This window comes from Amia ocellicauda, chromosome 20 (genome assembly GCF_036373705.1).
Source record: "Amia ocellicauda isolate fAmiCal2 chromosome 20, fAmiCal2.hap1, whole genome shotgun sequence".
NCBI classification, from domain to species: Eukaryota; Metazoa; Chordata; class Actinopteri; order Amiiformes; family Amiidae; genus Amia; species Amia ocellicauda.
Window position 1 is genome coordinate 21,774,876 of NC_089869.1, and position 17,683 is coordinate 21,792,558.

Below are 17,683 nucleotides of genomic sequence, written 5' to 3' on the forward strand. Positions count from 1 at the left end.
TTATTTATCTTCTCCCGAAATGTTACCAGAAATCTCTCGCGCTTGTAGTGGTATCGCCCTGTGTGAATGTGTTTGTCTGACTCAATGCAATGCTGTGCACGTATCCAGTGTGACGATGCCTCTTTCACAGGCACAACAGAACCAGTTTCAGCGCTGACTACAGAACAAGTGCCAGGTGAGAACAAATCCAGATTATTTCAGTTTTTTGCATGTTGCAAAACCCAGTGAAGCAGAGGAATGGGTCGGGGTAGAGGGTAGGAGTAGAGGGTGGGTCTCGGGTGGAGTGGGTGGGGGGGTTGGGTCTGTGTGTACATGGTCTGTTTTCCTCCATTTCATTGTCCTGTTATGAGCACCCAGCTTTAAGGGGGACGTGATTATTACAGGGGTTCCAACATCTCCTAAGGGGGTCCTGGGGCAAGCTCCGCTGTGCAGATTGTATTGTAAAACGACTTTTAAAAACTCAGTTTGTAAGCTAAGATTGAAGCAAATGACAAGGATAAGATAGACATTAATAAAAATCCAGCACCATATTTGCTACCATTTGCTAGTGACATAATTATTTTTAAACTGACATTAACACAACAGACAACAGTGAGACCTTATTGCCATTAAAACAATACACAATATAGACAACTTCTCCACTGCCTCACCCCAAAAAGCACAAGAAATGGTGTGCTAAAACATAACTTAACAATCAATAACACAATAAATAACATGAACGATTAGTATATTTTTCCCAAAAATATTTGAATGTTATAGTTAATACATTAATGTATATAAAAAAGTATTAACTTTGCAGAAACAACACGCGGTTATATGAATATACAGTTTCAAACTATAAACAAGGTAATATAGTACACACATAAAACTATGAAGAAACCGTAACATCAACTAAACACTAGTGATTTGAGAAGGTGTGAGAATATGTGCAGTCTGCTGTGACCCGCACTTGTCACTGCTGTTACATCCTGTTGATTTTCTATTCATAATCGCGCTCCGCAATCACGTATTTTCATTGCCATGTCAAACTTTTCCTTCAGTAAGTTGTTGAAGTATTTACAGATGCCAGTCATTTATTAACAACCAATAGTTGTTCATAAAGGCCTGACACAGTCGATCACTATCACCTCACACGTTAACATTCATGTCTGATCGAATTGCAGCGCTGATGGAGCGGATGGGTTAAACTCGCACTCGGGACTGTAGCTCAATGCTGGAAAAAGGTCAAGCAAGGCAAATCCCAGACATTTTAAGATAATTAAAGTCTGTCCGGACAGAGATTAAAGGACTGAAAAAGAGGACAAGTCTTGTAAAAACTGGATGTATGGTATTTTTAAACTAGTGTAGCTTAGCTATCACTATTCATCAAATTGTCAATGTCATAGTATAAATAAAATTCAGCACAGCAAGAGTATTTAAATGATCATTTACCATAAACTGTCTCGTCTTGAAACTACTGTGCCGTCTGACTGTGGCTGTGCGCAAGCGGAAAGGAGAGTGTGAGATCTCATCATATACCTTCCACAGTTGCTGTTTTTAATTTCTGCAGTACCCACCTTTTCCCAAGGTCATTATGTCTTTCTATTTCACTCCACTTGCTTGTCCTCTCTCACCCATCCTGCCTTATGAACTCGTTTCAGATGTAGACCATGTGACCTGTTTGGTAGCATTTTGCATTTTCCTTCAAGATCCCGTTAAAGACATAAGTACACACTGTCTTTCTCATAAAGCTTTTGCAGTTACTCACATCATAGGTGATTTTCTTTCTCTTTATTGTCCCACATACAGTGTGTGTGAAATCGTGTGTGTTGCTCTTTCAGGGTCATGCATGTACAATTGTGGGGGCACTTCTGGTGACTGCTCCTGTGACTCCTCCTGTGAATGGAACAATAACTGCTGCCCCGATTACTACGGTAAGTGTGGGATCCGGCCGCTCTGTATCGGACCGAGTCTGAGTCCGTGAGTGTTGTCCTCTCATCTCCCTTTCAGTGATTGCGCTACAAACGGGTCGATCCTTGTTATTGATCTCAGTTTGGCTCCAGTAGTGTGTGGCTCTGCTCCGGGGATGGAGCTCAGTATTCCTGCTGGATGGAGACTCCCTCTGAAGTGAGACATTTCCTCTGGTGCTCTTTAACCATGAGGACACACTGTGTATTAACCGTGTCGGGGCCTGTGCGCTGCGGAGGCTGTGTCTGCAGGTGACGGGCCCTCCTGGGGGCGAGAGGCTGCGATGTGTGTTTCCTCTGGGTCTCAGTGCTGCTGTTCTGTGTCATTTCTCCTCAGATTTCTGCTGGACTCCATGCACCAGCACTCCCTCACCCAGCACCTCAACACCCTTCACTCCAGGTAGGGTCTCTGTGTGTTGTGTGTCATTAGGGGCTGTGTGTGTGGGAGGCTGTTGTAGATGCACACCGCAGCTCTGGACGTTGTGTTCACAGTGTGTGGAGGCAGCAGAGGTGTCAACAAGTCATTATTTTGCAAGTCCAAGTATGTCCCAAGTCAGTATTAAGCAAGTCTCAAGTAAGTCCCAAGTCATTGAGCTACAAGTCAAGTCAAGTCTCAAGTCTTCAATTTTGAGCTTCGAGTCTTCAAGTCTCTTTTATAATTAATTACCAATGATGATATTCTTTATACTTTAAGTAATACAATACATCACACAGCAGATTATCAAAAACATTTGTATTGTCCATATGTCACCGACATAATGTGCTATAGTTTTATATATATATATATATATATATATATATATATATATATATATATATATATATATATATAGTAGGTTCCCTGTGTATATATTGGTGAAATATTGGAAAAAGTCCTAGAAATAAATATGAATATGGGTTTTCTTTTTGGTCCAAAGCACAAAATGCACACTCCTACTACTGAGCCTTACTTTTAACATAAGTAGAAGAACATCAGCCATGTTGCTAGATGTGTTCATGCGTCAGTGAAGTATTGTACTTGTACTACAGAGGATTGCACTTGCAAAATATCAGGTTGGACAGAACCCTGTCACTCATCTGTGCACGATGTGGTCGTAGACTTAGTCCACCATGGCTGAAAACCCGCTCAGTAGGTGGGCTTGTTGCTGGTATAGCTGATGCCCTCAATGCCGCACTAAAGAGTGATGGCAGAGTTTTCCTATTCATAGCCCAGAACAGGAGGCTGTTTTGTCCTTCACACATTGTGAGGTACTGGCTGAGCTGAGAGGGCAGGGGATACATTTGATACATATTTTACGCAATTTGAGCACTTTATGACTCCGTTCAGAGATAACTGGCTAGCTAACTACTAAAATAAACACTAGCCGATTGTGCTAGAATGTAGAAAGGTGCCGCTTAGCTAGCTAGGCGATCGTGTTTGGGACAGCGAGCACGCGTTAGCTAGTGGAGGAGACGACACAGGCATGCGCCTGTGCTGCAGTCCCGTTCTTCTAAAAGTTAGCATTTTGTTAGCTTTTCCTTGCTGTCGGTAAGTTTGTGCTTCAAGACCTATAATGGCCGAATGTATTGAAAGAGGGTAACTTCCACAACAAAACGTATAAGATGGACTAAGCCTGTGTTGAACGTTGCCCTTATTTGAGTGATTTTTCTGAATCTCTATGGGGAGAAATGAATGGGATTCAGTCAGACTAGTGCAGACGCCATCCACCCTGTCTGAATACTGTGTGTGTGTGTGAGATCTGATCCCTTTCACAGTTGCTGTTTGTTATTAACACCTGCTCTTTATTTCTGCTGTACCCACCTTTTCCCAACGTCATTATTTCTATTTTACTCCACTTGCTTGTCCTCTCTCACCCATCCTGCCTTATGAACTCGTTTCAGATGTAGACCATGTGACCATTTTGATAGCGTTTTGCATTTTCCTTCAAGATCCCGTTAGAGACATAATTTGAATTGCTTTCTATAATGTAAATTTGAATTTGTAATGTTTGATGCCTTGTACTTAACAGTATTCTTGCACTTTGTATTGCACTTATATTTTGTAAGTCGCCCTGGACCAGGGCGTCTGCCAAGAAATAATAATAATAATATTAATAATAATATTATTAATAATAATATTACTAATAATAATCATAATCATAATAATTAAACACTGTCTTTCTCACAAAGCTTTCACAATTACTGACAACAGAGTTGTTGTTGTTTCTCATTATTGTCCCACATACAGTGTGTGTGAAGTCGTGTGTGTTGCTCTTTCAGGGTCATGCATGTACAATTGTGGGGGCACTTCTGGTGACTGCTCCTGTGACTCCTCCTGTGAATGGAACAATAACTGCTGCCCCGATTACTACGGTAAGTGTGGGATCCGGCCGCTCTGTATCGGACCGAGTCTGAGTCCGTGAGTGTTGTCCTCTCATCTCCCTTTCAGTGATTGCGCTACAAACGGGTCGATCCTTGTTATTGATCTCAGTTTGGCTCCAGTAGTGTGTGGCTCTGCTCCGGGGATAGAGCTCAGTATTCCTGCTGGATGGAGACTCCCTCTGAAGTGAGACATTTCCTCTGGTGCTCTTTAACCATGAGGACACACTGTGTATTAACCGTGTCGGGGCCTGTGCGCTGCGGAGGCTGTGTCTGCAGGTGACGGGCCCTCCTGGGGGCGAGAGGCTGCGATGTGTGTTTCCTCTGGGTCTCAGTGCTGCTGTTCTGTGTCATTTCTCCTCAGAGTACTGCGCTCCTCCAACCACCACCACTCCACCATCCACCACCACTCCAGGTAGGGTCTCTGTGTGTTGTGTGTCATCAGGGGCTGTGTGTGTGGGAGGCTGTTGTAGATGCACACCGCAGCCCTCCTCTCGCACAGCCCCACAGCGCCCTGTTAGCAGTGTGTCAGTGTGTTAATGTTTCAGTGTGTCAGTGTGTTAGTGTGCCAGTGTTTCAGTGTGCCAGTCAACATGAGGGTCCACTTTGTCTATCGCTGAGGTCAGCTGTTTCTGTCTGTGTGTCAGTAGTGTGCTCAGTACAGACATGCAGTCAGACTTGTCCAGACGCCATCCACCCTGTCTGAATACTGTGTGTGTGTGTGAGATCTGATCCCTTTCACAGTTGCTGTTTGTTATTAACACCTGCTCTTTATTTCTGCTGTACCCACCTTTTCCCAACGTCATTATTTCTATTTCACTCCACTTGCTTGTCCTCTCTCACCCATCCTGCCTTATGAACTCGTTTCAGATGTAGACCATGTGACCTGTTTGAGAGCGTTTCGATTTTTTTTTGCATTGCATACAGTGTGTGTGAAATCGTGTGTGTTGCTCTTTCAGGGTCATGCATGTACAATTGTGGGGGCACTTCTGGTGACTGCTCCTGTGACTCCTCCTGTGAATGGAACAATAATTGCTGCCCCGATTACTACGGTAAGTGTGGGATCCGGCCGCTCTGTATCGGACCGAGTCTGAGTCCGTGAGTGTTGTCCTCTCATCTCCCTTTCAGTGATTGCGCTACAAACGGGTCGATCCTTGTTATTGATCTCAGTTTGGCTCCAGTAGTGTGTGGCTCTGCTCCGGGGATGGAGCTCAGTATTCCTGCTGGATGGAGACTCCCTCTGAAGTGAGACATTTCCTCTGGTGCTCTTTAACCATGAGGACACACTGTGTATTAACCGTGTCGGGGCCTGTGCGCTGCGGAGGCTGTGTCTGCAGGTGACGGGCCCTCCTGGGGGCGAGAGGCTGCGATGTGTGTTTCCTCTGGGTCTCAGTGCTGCTGTTCTGTGTCATTTCTCCTCAGATTTCTGCTGGACTCCATGCACCAGCACTCCCTCACCCAGCACCTCAACACCCTTCACTCCAGGTAGGGTCTCTGTGTGTTGTGTGTCATTAGGGGCTGTGTGTGTGGGAGGCTGTTGTAGATGCACACCGCAGCTCTGGACGTTGTGTTCACAGTGTCTGGAGGCAGCAGAGGTGTCAACAAGTCATTATTTTGCAAGTCCAAGTATGTCCCAAGTCAGTATTAAGCAAGTCTCAAGTAAGTCCCAAGTCATTGAGCTACAAGTCAAGTCAAGTCTCAAGTCTTCAATTTTGAGCTTCGAGTCTTCAAGTCTCTTTTATAATTAATTACCAATGATGATATTCTTTATACTTTAAGTAATACAATACATCACACAGCAGATTATCAAAAACATTTGTATTGTCCATATGTCACCGACATAATGTGCTATAGTTTTATATATATATATATATATATATATAGTAGGTTCCCTGTGTATATATTGGTGAAATATTGGAAAAAGTCCTAGAAATAAATATGAATATGGGTTTTCTTTTTGGTCCAAAGCACAAAATGCACACTCCTACTACAGAGCCTTACTTTTAACATAAGTAGAAGAACATCAGCCATGTTGCTAGATGTGTTCATGCGTCAGTGAAGTATTGTACTTGTACTACAGAGGATTGCACTTGCAAAATATCAGGTTGGACAGAACCCTGTCACTCATCTGTGCACGATGTGGTCGTAGACTTAGTCCACCATGGCTGAAAACCCACTCAGTAGGTGGGCTTGTTGCTGGTATAGCTGATGCCCTCAATGCCGCACTAAAGAGTGATGGCAGAGTTTTCCTATTCATAGCCCAGAACAGGAGGCTGTTTTGTCCTTCACACATTGTGAGGTACTGGCTGAGCTGAGAGGGCAGGGGATACATTTGATACATATTTTACGCAATTTGAGCACTTTATGACTCCGTTCAGAGATAACTGGCTAGCTAACTACTAAAATAAACACTAGCCGATTGTGCTAGAATGTAGAAAGGTGCCGCTTAGCTAGCTAGGCGATCGTGTTTGGGACAGCGAGCACGCGTTAGCTAGTGGAGGAGACGACACAGGCATGCGCCTGTGCTGCAGTCCCGTTCTTCTAAAAGTTAGCATTTTGTTAGCTTTTCCTTGCTGTCGGTAAGTTTGTGCTTCAAGACCTATAATGGCCGAATGTATTGAAAGAGGGTAACTTCCACAACAAAACGTATAAGATGGACTAAGCCTGTGTTGAACGTTGCCCTTATTTGAGTGATTTTTCTGAATCTCTATGGGGAGAAATGAATGGGATTCAGTCAGACTAGTGCAGACGCCATCCACCCTGTCTGAATACTGTGTGTGTGTGTGAGATCTGATCCCTTTCACAGTTGCTGTTTGTTATTAACACCTGCTCTTTATTTCTGCTGTACCCACCTTTTCCCAACGTCATTATTTCTATTTTACTCCACTTGCTTGTCCTCTCTCACCCATCCTGCCTTATGAACTCGTTTCAGATGTAGACCATGTGACCATTTTGATAGCGTTTTGCATTTTCCTTCAAGATCCCGTTAGAGACATAATTTGAATTGCTTTCTATAATGTAAATTTGAATTTGTAATGTTTGATGCCTTGTACTTAACAGTATTCTTGCACTTTGTATTGCACTTATATTTTGTAAGTCGCCCTGGACCAGGGCGTCTGCCAAGAAATAATAATAATAATATTAATAATAATATTATTAATAATAATATTACTAATAATAATCATAATCATAATAATTAAACACTGTCTTTCTCACAAAGCTTTCACAATTACTGACAACAGAGTTGTTGTTGTTTCTCATTATTGTCCCACATACAGTGTGTGTGAAGTCGTGTGTGTTGCTCTTTCAGGGTCATGCATGTACAATTGTGGGGGCACTTCTGGTGACTGCTCCTGTGACTCCTCCTGTGAATGGAACAATAACTGCTGCCCCGATTACTACGGTAAGTGTGGGATCCGGCCGCTCTGTATCGGACCGAGTCTGAGTCCGTGAGTGTTGTCCTCTCATCTCCCTTTCAGTGATTGCGCTACAAACGGGTCGATCCTTGTTATTGATCTCAGTTTGGCTCCAGTAGTGTGTGGCTCTGCTCCGGGGATGGAGCTCAGTATTCCTGCTGGATGGAGACTCCCTCTGAAGTGAGACATTTCCTCTGGTGCTCTTTAACCATGAGGACACACTGTGTATTAACCGTGTCGGGGTCTGTGCGCTGCGGAGGCTGTGTCTGCAGGTGACGGGCCCTCCTGGGGGCGAGAGGCTGCGATGTGTGTTTCCTCTGGGTCTCAGTGCTGCTGTTCTGTGTCATTTCTCCTCAGAGTACTGCGCTCCTCCAACCACCACCACTCCACCATCCACCACCACTCCAGGTAGAGTCTCTGTGTGTTGTGTGTCATCAGGGGCTGTGTGTGTGGGAGGCTGTTGTAGATGCACACCACAGCCCTCCTCTCGCACAGCCCCACAGCGCCCTGTTAGCAGTGTGTCAGTGTGTTAATGTTTCAGTGTGTCAGTGTGTTAGTGTGCCAGTGTTTCAGTGTGCCAGTCAACATGAGGGTCCACTTTGTCTATCGCTGAGGTCAGCTGTTTCTGTCTGTGTGTCAGTAGCGTGCTCAGTACAGACATGCAGTCAGACTTGTCCAGACGCCATCCACCCTGTCTGAATACTGTGTGTGTGTGTGAGATCTGATCCCTTTCACAGTTGCTGTTTGTTATTAACACCTGCTCTTTATTTCTGCTGTACCCACCTTTTCCCAACGTCATTATTTCTATTTCACTCCACTTGCTTGTCCTCTCTCACCCATCCTGCCTTATGAACTCGTTTCAGATGTAGACCATGTGACCTGTTTGAGAGCGTTTCGATTTTTTTTTGCATTGCATACAGTGTGTGTGAAATCGTGTGTGTTGCTCTTTCAGGGTCATGCATGTACAATTGTGGGGGCACTTCTGGTGACTGCTCCTGTGACTCCTCCTGTGAATGGAACAATAATTGCTGCCCCGATTACTACGGTAAGTGTGGGATCTGGCCGCTCTGTATCGGACCGAGTCTGAGTCCGTGAGTGTTGTCCTCTCATCTCCCTTTCAGTGATTGCGCTACAAACGGGTCGATCCTTGTTATTGATCTCAGTTTGGCTCCAGTAGTGTGTGGCTCTGCTCCGGGGATGGAGCTCAGTATTCCTGCTGGATGGAGACTCCCTCTGAAGTGAGACATTTCCTCTGGTGCTCTTTAACCATGAGGACACACTGTGTATTAACCGTGTCGGGGCCTGTGCGCTGCGGAGGCTGTGTCTGCAGGTGACGGGCCCTCCTGGGGGCGAGAGGCTGCGATGTGTGTTTCCTCTGGGTCTCAGTTCTGCTGTTCTGTGTCATTTCTCCTCAGATTTCTGCTGGACTCCATGCACCAGCACTCCCTCACCCAGCACCTCAACACCCTTCACTCCAGGTAGGGTCTCTGTGTGTTGTGTGTCATTAGGGGCTGTGTGTGTGGGAGGCTGTTGTAGATGCACACCGCAGCTCTGGACGTTGTGTTCACAGTGTCTGGAGGCAGCAGAGGTGTCAACAAGTCATTATTTTGCAAGTCCAAGTATGTCCCAAGTCAGTATTAAGCAAGTCTCAAGTAAGTCCCAAGTCATTGAGCTACAAGTCAAGTCAAGTCTCAAGTCTTCAATTTTGAGCTTCGAGTCTTCAAGTCTCTTTTATAATTAATTACCAATGATGATATTCTTTATACTTTAAGTAATACAATACATCACACAGCAGATTATCAAAAACATTTGTATTGTCCATATGTCACCGACATAATGTGCTATAGTTTTATATATATATATATATATATATATATATATATATATATATATATATATATAGTAGGTTCCCTGTGTATATATTGGTGAAATATTTGGAAAAAGTCCTAGAAATAAATATGAATATGGGTTTTCTTTTTGGTCCAAAGCACAAAATGCACACTCCTACTACAGAGCCTTACTTTTAACATAAGTAGAAGAACATCAGCCATGTTGCTAGATGTGTTCATGCGTCAGTGAAGTATTGTACTTGTACTACAGAGGATTGCACTTGCAAAATATCAGGTTGGACAGAACCCTGTCACTCATCTGTGCACGATGTGGTCGTAGACTTAGTCCACCATGGCTGAAAACCCGCTCAGTAGGTGGGCTTGTTGCTGGTATAGCTGATGCCCTCAATGCCGCACTAAAGAGTGATGGCAGAGTTTTCCTATTCATAGCCCAGAACAGGAGGCTGTTTTGTCCTTCACACATTGTGAGGTACTGGCTGAGCTGAGAGGGCAGGGGATACATTTGATACATATTTTATGCAATTTGAGCACTTTATGACTCCGTTCAGAGATAACTGGCTAGCTAACTACTAAAATAAACACTAGCCGATTGTGCTAGAATGTAGAAAGGTGCCGCTTAGCTAGCTAGGCGATCGTGTTTGGGACAGCGAGCACGCGTTAGCTAGTGGAGGAGACGACACAGGCATGCGCCTGTGCTGCAGTCCCGTTCTTCTAAAAGTTAGCATTTTGTTAGCTTTTCCTTGCTGTCGGTAAGTTTGTGCTTCAAGACCTATAATGGCCGAATGTATTGAAAGAGGGTAACTTCCACAACAAAACGTATAAGATGGACTAAGCCTGTGTTGAACGTTGCCCTTATTTGAGTGATTTTTCTGAATCTCTATGGGGAGAAATGAATGGGATTCAGTCAGACTAGTGCAGACGCCATCCACCCTGTCTGAATACTGTGTGTGTGTGTGAGATCTGATCCCTTTCACAGTTGCTGTTTGTTATTAACACCTGCTCTTTATTTCTGCTGTACCCACCTTTTCCCAACGTCATTATTTCTATTTTACTCCACTTGCTTGTCCTCTCTCACCCATCCTGCCTTATGAACTCATTTCAGATGTAGACCATGTGACCATTTTGATAGCGTCTTGCATTTTCCTTCAAGATCCCGTTAGAGACATAATTTGAATTGCTTTCTATAATGTAAATTTGAATTTGTAATGTTTGATGCCTTGTACTTAACAGTATTCTTGCACTTTGTATTGCACTTATATTTTGTAAGTCGCCCTGGACCAGGGCGTCTGCCAAGAAATAATAATAATAATATTAATAATAATATTATTAATAATAATATTACTAATAATAATCATAATCATAATAATTAAACACTGTCTTTCTCACAAAGCTTTCACAATTACTGACAACAGAGTTGTTGTTGTTTCTCATTATTGTCCCACATACAGTGTGTGTGAAGTCCTGTGTGTTGCTCTTTCAGGGTCATGCATGTACAATTGTGGGGGCACTTCTGGTGACTGCTCCTGTGACTCCTCCTGTGAATGGAACAATAACTGCTGCCCCGATTACTACGGTAAGTGTGGGATCCGGCCACTCTGTATCGGACCGAGTCTGAGTCCGTGAGTGTTGTCCTCTCATCTCCCTTTCAGTGATTGCGCTACAAACGGGTCGATCCTTGTTATTGATCTCAGTTTGGCTCCAGTAGTGTGTGGCTCTGCTCCGGGGATGGAGCTCAGTATTCCTGCTGGATGGAGACTCCCTCTGAAGTGAGACATTTCCTCTGGTGCTCTTTAACCATGAGGACACACTGTGTATTAACCGTGTCGGGGCCTGTGCGCTGCGGAGGCTGTGTCTGCAGGTGACGGGCCCTCCTGGGGGCGAGAGGCTGCGATGTGTGTTTCCTCTGGGTCTCAGTGCTGCTGTTCTGTGTCATTGCTCCTCAGAGTACTGCGCTCCTCCAACCACCACCACTCCACCATCCACCACCACTCCAGGTAGGGTCTCTGTGTGTTGTGTGTCATCAGGGGCTGTGTGTGTGGGAGGCTGTTGTAGATGCACACCGCAGCCCTCCTCTCGCACAGCCCCACAGCGCCCTGTTAGCAGTGTGTTAGTGTGCCAGTGTTTCAGTGTGCCAGTCAACATGAGGGTCCACTTTGTCTATCGCTGAGGTCAGCTGTTTCTGTCTGTGTGTCAGTAGCGTGCTCAGTACAGACATGCAGTCAGACTTGTCCAGACGCCATCCACCCTGTCTGAATACTGTGTGTGTGTGTGAGATCTGATCCCTTTCACAGTTGCTGTTTGTTATTAACACCTGCTCTTTATTTCTGCTGTACCCACCTTTTCCCAACGTCATTATTTCTATTTCACTCCACTTGCTTGTCCTCTCTCACCCATCCTGCCTTATGAACTCGTTTCAGATGTAGACCATGTGACCTGTTTGAGAGCGTTTCGATTTTTTTTTGCATTGCATACAGTGTGTGTGAAATCGTGTGTGTTGCTCTTTCAGGGTCATGCATGTACAATTGTGGGGGCACTTCTGGTGACTGCTCCTGTGACTCCTCCTGTGAATGGAACAATAATTGCTGCCCCGATTACTACGGTAAGTGTGGGATCCGGCCGCTCTGTATCGGACCGAGTCTGAGTCCGTGAGTGTTGTCCTCTCATCTCCCTTTCAGTGATTGCGCTACAAACGGGTCGATCCTTGTTATTGATCTCAGTTTGGCTCCAGTAGTGTGTGGCTCTGCTCCGGGGATGGAGCTCAGTATTCCTGCTGGATGGAGACTCCCTCTGAAGTGAGACATTTCCTCTGGTGCTCTTTAACCATGAGGACACACTGTGTATTAACCGTGTCGGGGCCTGTGCGCTGCGGAGGCTGTGTCTGCAGGTGACGGGCCCTCCTGGGGGCGAGAGGCTGCGATGTGTGTTTCCTCTGGGTCTCAGTGCTGCTGTTCTGTGTCATTTCTCCTCAGAGTACTGTGCTCCTGAAAATTATACCACCGCACCACCCTCCACTGCAACATCCACCACTGCCCCACCACCCACCTCTACAGGTACGGTCTCTCTGTGTTGTGTGTGGTCAGCGGCGGTGAAAGTAGATTTAGATTTTTACCAGTACGGTTTACGCCCCAACACAAACACACACAAAAAAAGTTTTGTGCAATCACCAGACATGAAAACCTCAATATATTATGTTGTCTGTTATCTGCGATCATTTTTTGTCCTTCATTTCTGAGCAGACATGCTCTATGATGTCTCCACAGACAGTTTTGCTCCCCATTCATTTGTTGCCGGTCAGTCAGGCTCATGCTCTGTGAAGGACAATTCATGTTCGCAGTGTGCTGAGCCATCCTGAACACACGAGCAGTGCTTTCAAATTCTCCTCCTTTGCTTTTTGCATTAAGGTTTAACAATGTCTGTCTTAGCTGTTGCTACAATGTTTGTACATTCAATGAGCAATTGGCTTTGTGTTGGTTTTAAAAAATGTTGAAGGGATGTAAGCTGTGTTTCTTTATTTTTCCCCAACGAGGATATTTGACATTCATCCCAATTAGAAGTGATATCCACGCCTCTAGCAGAAGGAAGTTTCAAATTAGAGCGATCATTACAGGTTGTGTAACCTAGCTTTCCATCCACTGCAAGCAGCCAGTCACTGCTTTGGAATTGTTCAAATTGAACCTCAGACCATACCGAGGGATTCTGCTTCTCATTGGCACTAGGCTTACCCTGTGATTCAGGCTGGAGATGAAACTTTGCAATGATTTTGGAGCATCTTGGTGACTAATGTTTGTCATGTCCTCACCTCACCAGCAGAGGTCATCGTCGCCAGAGTACTAGTCCTGTCTCTGGCATCACATTCCATAGCCACATGTGCATTTAGTTTAATTGACATTTGTCCCTCCTATTGGTCCAGCACCCCACTGCTCTGCTATCTGCTCCCTCAGCCTTCTCTCTATATATATCCCTCTGTTCTGTTCAGTCTTCATGAAATCTGGCCTTCTGTAAAGAAACAATTCTGAGCCCTTCCTTTGTGTGTACAACCTTGCGTCTGCCTTTGATAACGACTCCTGGATTGTCCCTTGAACCCTGTTTGCTGATCGACTGACCTTTGCCCGCCTTATGACAACGTCTCTTGGATTTTTGCTTTATACTCTAACAGCCTGCTTCTTATCCCTCTTCCATTTACCCTGACCTGTTATCATTCAAACCCATCCCAGTCCTGCAGTAGCCCCGCACCTGGGTCCTCCACTCATTACATCCCCTGCCGTGACATTCGCATGCGCAGTTGAGGTTTTTTTTTTTGGAGAGCCTGCTTTCTACACCGTTATCTGCTTTGCGTTTGAATATTTCTTATTAATTTATTTTGCACCAGCATGGTGCTAAATTTGGGTTTCTTGTTTGATCGATTCGTATTCCTGCTGTCTGGGTCTGTAATGTATGTGCCACGCAGGAGCGGATGAGCGCAGTTGTGTTACTATGAGACAATTAGGGTTCCAATCAAGTGTACACACAAACGAGTCGCTCACTCCCATACAAGACACTAAATATTGCAATGGATTTGATATGGAGTAAATTTCTATGTGACTTACTATAATTAAATGCATTGAAATTATTAATTAACATAAATATAAATTATTATTATTATTCATAAAATGTTTCTTACTGGTACAGTGTACCGGACCATACCAGCTTACTTTCACCACTGGTGGTCAGGGCTCTTGTACACTGAGCCGTCATCAGGGGCTGTGTGTGTGGGAGGCTGTTGTAGATGCACACCGCAGCTCTGGACGTTGTGTTCACAGTGTGTGGAGGCAGTGCCCTCCTCTCTCCAGCCCCACAGGGCCCTGTTAGCAGTGTGTCGGTGTGCCGGTCTCAGTGAGGAGCCGCTGTATCTCTTGATACTCAGCTGTTTTTGTTTTGCGTGTCAGTAGCGTGCTCAGTACAGACATGCAGTCATACTAGTGGAAATGCCATTCATTCTGTCTGATAACTATTAATCTGTGACCTCCTTTGTGAGTGTGTGTGTGTGTGTGATCTGATTAACCCCGTCTCACAGCCACTGTGTAATTAACACCTCCTTTATATTTCTGTAGGTACCTCCCCTACTTACCCAGGTAATCATTTATTTATATTTTACTACACTTAATAATAATTACTGTAATAATTAATGGATCTTATTTAGTGCTTTTCAAGAATCTGAAGTCTTTTTTAATAATTTTGTCAACAAACTGAAATCAAGACAAATCCACAGCAGACTAAAACACTGGAAGGAAGAGAGGGCTGTGAACTGAGAAACATACAGCAGTGTGTCAATGTGTGTGGGGGGGTTAAGGGTAGTCCTGGTCTCAGAGGTGGATGTTCAGGAGGGACGGAAAGATGGTGATGGACTCAGAGACACGGATGGCTGGAGGGAGGGAGTTCCAGAGCCGAGGGGCAACCCTTGCTTCTGTGTGTGTGTGTGTGAGATCTGATTAATCCCCTTTCATAGTTTATTAACACCTACTTTATATTTCTGTAGGTTACAACCCCATCTTTTCCCAAGGTAATAATATCTTTCTATTTTACTCCACTTGCTTGTCCTCTCTCACCCATCCTGCCTTATGAACTCATTTCAGATGTAGACCATGTGACCTGTTTGATAGCGTTGTGCATTTTCCTTCAAGATCCCGTTAGAGACATAATTTGAATTGCTTTCTATAATGTAAATTTGAATTTGTAATGTTTGATGCCTTGTACTTAACAGTATTCTTGCACTTTGTATTGCACTTATATTTTGTAAGTCGCCCTGGACCAGGGCGTCTGCCAAGAAATAATAATAATAATATTAATAATAATATTATTAATAATAATATTACTAATAATAATCATAATCATAATAATTAAACACTGTCTTTCTCACAAAGCTTTCACAATTACTGACAACAGAGTTGTTGTTGTTTCTCATTATTGTCCCACATACAGTGTGTGTGAAGTCCTGTGTGTTGCTCTTTCAGGGTCATGCATGTACAATTGTGGGGGCACTTCTGGTGACTGCTCCTGTGACTCCTCCTGTCAATGGAACAATAACTGCTGCCCCGATTACTACGGTAAGTGTGGGATCCGGCCGCTCTGTATCGGACCGAGTCTGAGTCCGTGAGTGTTGTCCTCTCATCTCCCTTTCAGTGATTGCGCTACAAACGGGTCGATCCTTGTTATTGATCTCAGTTTGGCTCCAGTAGTGTGTGGCTCTGCTCCGGGGATGGAGCTCAGTATTCCTGCTGGATGGAGACTCCCTCTGAAGTGAGACATTTCCTCTGGTGCTCTTTAACCATGAGGACACACTGTGTATTAACCGTGTCGGGGCCTGTGCGCTGCGGAGGCTGTGTCTGCAGGTGACGGGCCCTCCTGGGGGCGAGAGGCTGCGATGTGTGTTTCCTCTGGGTCTCAGTGCTGCTGTTCTGTGTCATTTCTCCTCAGAGTACTGTGCTCCTGAAAATTATACCACCGCACCACCCTCCACTGCAACATCCACCACTGCCCCACCACCCACCTCTACAGGTACGGTCTCTCTGTGTTGTGTGTGGTCAGCGGCGGTGAAAGTAGATTTAGATTTTTACCAGTACGGTTTACGCCCCAACACAAACACACACAAAAAAAGTTTTGTGCAATCACCAGACATGAAAACCTCAATATATTATGTTGTCTGTTATCTGCGATCATTTTTTGTCCTTCATTTCTGAGCAGACATGCTCTATGATGTCTCCACAGACAGTTTTGCTCCCCATTCATTTGTTGCCGGTCAGTCAGGCTCATGCTCTGTGAAGGACAATTCATGTTCGCAGTGTGCTGAGCCATCCTGAACACACGAGCAGTGCTTTCAAATTCTCCTCCTTTGCTTTTTGCATTAAGGTTTAACAATGTCTGTCTTAGCTGTTGCTACAATGTTTGTACATTCAATGAGCAATTGGCTTTGTGTTGGTTTTAAAAAATGTTGAAGGGATGTAAGCTGTGTTTCTTTATTTTTCCCCAACGAGGATATTTGACATTCATCCCAATTAGAAGTGATATCCACGCCTCTAGCAGAAGGAAGTTTCAAATTAGAGCGATCATTACAGGTTGTGTAACCTAGCTTTCCATCCACTGCAAGCAGCCAGTCACTGCTTTGGAATTGTTCAAATTGAACCTCAGACCATACCGAGGGATTCTGCTTCTCATTGGCACTAGGCTTACCCTGTGATTCAGGCTGGAGATGAAACTTTGCAATGATTTTGGAGCATCTTGGTGACTAATGTTTGTCATGTCCTCACCTCACCAGCAGAGGTCATCGTCGCCAGAGTACTAGTCCTGTCTCTGGCATCACATTCCATAGCCACATGTGCATTTAGTTTAATTGACATTTGTCCCTCCTATTGGTCCAGCACCCCACTGCTCTGCTATCTGCTCCCTCAGCCTTCTCTCTATATATATCCCTCTGTTCTGTTCAGTCTTCATGAAATCTGGCCTTCTGTAAAGAAACAATTCTGAGCCCTTCCTTTGTGTGTACAACCTTGCGTCTGCCTTTGATAACGACTCCTGGATTGTCCCTTGAACCCTGTTTGCTGATCGACTGACCTTTGCCCGCCTTATGACAACGTCTCTTGGATTTTTGCTTTATACTCTAACAGCCTGCTTCTTATCCCTCTTCCATTTACCCTGACCTGTTATCATTCAAACCCATCCCAGTCCTGCAGTAGCCCCGCACCTGGGTCCTCCACTCATTACATCCCCTGCCGTGACATTCGCATGCGCAGTTGAGGTTTTTTTTTTTGGAGAGCCTGCTTTCTACACCGTTATCTGCTTTGCGTTTGAATATTTCTTATTAATTTATTTTGCACCAGCATGGTGCTAAATTTGGGTTTCTTGTTTGATCGATTCGTATTCCTGCTGTCTGGGTCTGTAATGTATGTGCCACGCAGGAGCGGATGAGCGCAGTTGTGTTACTATGAGACAATTAGGGTTCCAATCAAGTGTACACACAAACGAGTCGCTCACTCCCATACAAGACACTAAATATTGCAATGGATTTGATATGGAGTAAATTTCTATGTGACTTACTATAATTAAATGCATTGAAATTATTAATTAACATAAATATAAA

The 17,683-nt window shown here is 44.5% G+C and overlaps 3 long non-coding RNA genes across 3 annotated transcripts; all 3 read left to right on the plus strand.

Annotated features, from left to right (window-relative positions):
• Positions 1–4,207: 4,207 nt before the first annotated feature.
• On the plus strand, positions 4,208–5,359 carry LOC136715644 (uncharacterized). Its single transcript, XR_010805090.1, has 3 exons — positions 4,208–4,298; positions 4,669–4,719; positions 5,264–5,359. It is a non-coding gene; the product is annotated as an uncharacterized LOC136715644 (long non-coding RNA).
• Positions 5,360–7,616: 2,257 nt separating this feature from the next.
• LOC136715646 (uncharacterized) lies at positions 7,617–8,761 on the plus strand. The gene is made up of 3 exons (XR_010805092.1): positions 7,617–7,707; positions 8,078–8,128; positions 8,673–8,761. It is a non-coding gene; the product is annotated as an uncharacterized LOC136715646 (long non-coding RNA).
• A 2,291-nt stretch (positions 8,762–11,052) lies between these two features.
• On the plus strand, positions 11,053–12,165 carry LOC136715645 (uncharacterized). The gene is made up of 3 exons (XR_010805091.1): positions 11,053–11,143; positions 11,514–11,564; positions 12,077–12,165. It is a non-coding gene; the product is annotated as an uncharacterized LOC136715645 (long non-coding RNA).
• The last annotated feature ends 5,518 nt before the right edge of the window (positions 12,166–17,683 follow it).